The sequence below is a fragment of the Amaranthus tricolor genome, chromosome 3, assembly GCF_026212465.1.
Source record: "Amaranthus tricolor cultivar Red isolate AtriRed21 chromosome 3, ASM2621246v1, whole genome shotgun sequence".
Lineage (NCBI taxonomy): Eukaryota > Viridiplantae > Streptophyta > Magnoliopsida > Caryophyllales > Amaranthaceae > Amaranthus > Amaranthus tricolor.
In genome coordinates this window covers 13,707,100-13,710,415 of record NC_080049.1, presented here as the reverse complement: position 1 = coordinate 13,710,415, position 3,316 = coordinate 13,707,100, and positions in this window count along the sequence as shown.

Below are 3,316 nucleotides of genomic sequence, written 5' to 3'. Positions count from 1 at the left end.
TTGGTCATTCTTCATTATTCATTGTTCATTGTTTATTCATCATTGATATTAGTTCATTCATTATTGATCTTTATTAATTGTACATCTTTCATCTTGCATTGTTCATTGATCATAGATCATTGATCCTTATTCATTACTCATCTTTCAATGTTCATTGATAATTGATCCTTGTGTATTGTTCATCATTCATTGTTTATTGGTGATTCATCATTGATCATTGTTCGTTGTTCATTGGTCATCGTTTATTGATCATTAATCCTTGTTCATTGTTCTTCATTCATTGTTCATTGATCATCGTTCAATGATCATTTATCCTTGTTCATTGTTCATCATTCATCGTTCTTTTTTCATTGATCATTGATCATTGATCCTTGTTCATTGTTCATCGTTTATTGTTCTATTATAATTGATGCTTGGTAATTGTTCATCATTCGTTGTTCATCGCTTATTGTTCTTCATTCGTTGTTCCTTGATAATTCATCCTTGTTAATTGTTCGTCATTCATTGTTCATTGTTTTTGTTCCTTGATCGTTGATCCTTGTTTGTTGTTCATCGTTTATTATTCATTAATCATTGATCCTTGTTTGTTGTTCAATATTAATTGTTCATCGATTATTGTCTATTCATCATTCATCCTTGTTCGTTGTTCATTATCCATTACTCATTGTTCATTGTTGATTGTTGATTGTTGATTGTTGATTGTTGATTGTTGATTGTTCATTGTTTATTGTACATCGTTCATTGTTCATTAACCTTTAATCCTTGTTTATTGTTCATTGTTCATCATTCATTGTTCATTGATCATTGATCCTTGTTAATTGTTCATCATTAAGTGTTCATTGTTCATTGTTCAACGTTTATTCTTCATTGATGATTGATCCTTTTTCATTCTTTAACATTTAATGGTCATTGTTTATTGATCCTTGTTTATTCTTCATCATTCAATGATCATTGATCCTTGTTCATTGTTCATCATGCGTTGGTCATTGTTCATTGTTCATTATTCATCGTTCACTGTTCATTGATCATTGATCAGTGTTTATTGTTTTTTACTCATTATTCATCATTCATAGGTCATTGTTTATCGTTCATTGTTGATTGATCATTAATCAATGTTTATTGTTCATTATTTATTGTTCATTATTTATTCATCATTGATATTCGTTCATTTGATCTTTATTCATTGTTCATCATTCATCGTGCATTGTTCATTGATCATAGATCATTGATCCTTATTCATTATTCATCTTTCAATGTTCATTGATAATTGTTCCTTGTTTATTGTTCATCATTCATTGTTCTTTGGTGATTCATCATTGATCATCGTTCGTTGTTTATTGGTCATCGTTTATTGATCATTTATCTTTGTTCATTGTTCTTCATTCATTGTTTATTCTTCATGGATAATTGATCATAGGTACTTGTTCATTATTCATTGTTCATTGTTCCTTGATAATTGATCCTTGTTTATTATTGATCATTCATTGTTCATTGTTCATTGATCATTGATCATTGATCATTGATCCTTGTTCATTGTTCATCATTCATCGTTCATTGTTCCATGATCAGTGATCCTTGTTCATTGTTCTTCGTTCATTGTTCATTGATCCTTGTTTATTGATCATTTATCCTTGTTCATTGTTCATCATTCATCGTTTTTTGTTCATTAATCATTGATTATTGATCTTGTTTCATTGTTCATCGTTTATTGTTCCTTTATAATTGATGCTTGGTAATTGTTCGTCATTCATTGTTCATAGTTTATTGTTCATTGATCATTGATCCTTGTTTGTTGTTCATCGTTTATTATGCATTATTCATTGATCCCTCTTTATTGTTAAATATTCATTATTCATCGTTCATTGTTTATTCATCATTGATCCTTGTTCATTGTTCATTATCCATTTCTCGTTGTTCATTTTAAATTCCTCATTGTTTACTTTTCATTGTTCATTATTCATTGTTCATCGTTCATTGTTCATTGATCTTTAATCCTTGTTTATTGTTCATTGTTTATTATTCATTGATGATTGATCCTTGTTCATTCTTTATCATTCACTGCTCATTCATCATTGATCCTTGTTCATTCTTCATCATTCGTTGATCATTTATCCTTGTTCATTGTTTATCATTCATTCCTCATTGTTCATTGTTTATTATTCATTGTTCATTATTCATTGATCATTCATCATTGTTCATTGTTCATTTCTCATTGTTCATTATTCATAGGTCATTGTTGATTGTTTATTATTCATCGTTCATTGTTCATTGATGATTGCTCATTGTTCATTGTTCATTATTCATTAATAATCGTTCATTGTTCATTGATTATTAATCAATGTCCATTTTTCATCATTCATTGTTGATTGTTTATTCATCACTAATAATCGTTAATTGATAATTGATCCTTGTTCATTGATCGTAGATAATTGATCCTTGTTCATTATTGACGTTCATTTATCGTTGATAATTGATCCTTGTTTATTATTCATTGTTCATTGATCATTGATCATTGATCCTTTTTCATTGTTCATCATTCATCGTTCATTGTTCCTTGATCATTGATCCTTGTTCATTGTTCTTCTTTCATTGTTCCTTGATAATTCATCCTTGTTAATTGTTCGTCATTCATTGTTCATCGTTTATTATTCTTTACTCATTGATCCTTCTTTATTGTTCATCGTTCATTATCATTAATCATTGATCCTTGTTTGTTGTTCAATATTAATTGTTCATCGATTATTGTTTATTTGTAACGGCCCGGTTCAAGTGACCCGGACAATCAAATGAAAACATGATCCCGGTTCACATAACGGACACTAAAGAATCATCTCTTCTAGGATCGTCAGCGTTCCATCGATAAAGGAATATAATAAAAGCAGAAAACAGTGACAAGCGAAAGAAACAAGTCAGCGGAAGTCTTTACGTACAACTCGAGAGCCGAAAGGCCTCTAGACAAACGAATTGAAATAAGCGTAAGCAAAAAGAAAACTACACTATCTCCTGTTACAGAAGTACCGAGTTTCTTTTTACTCATAATCCAATACAAGAGGTAAAAACATAGTTTTGATGATTACGGGTTCTAAGTCAAGACCTCACTCCAGACCCCACCTGCAATCAACCTACTAGTCGTCGTATGACAACACACAGTAGGTTCCAAAGAAACAAACCAATACACGTCAAAAATTTCATACAAATATCAATCAGGTTGAATACAAGCAATATGTTTATCCTAGCATGCATAGGCACTAATTCATTATTAGTTAATCCCAACTTTGTAACGTTGCCCGTCCTGTTCGGGTCGTTCAAGTATAAA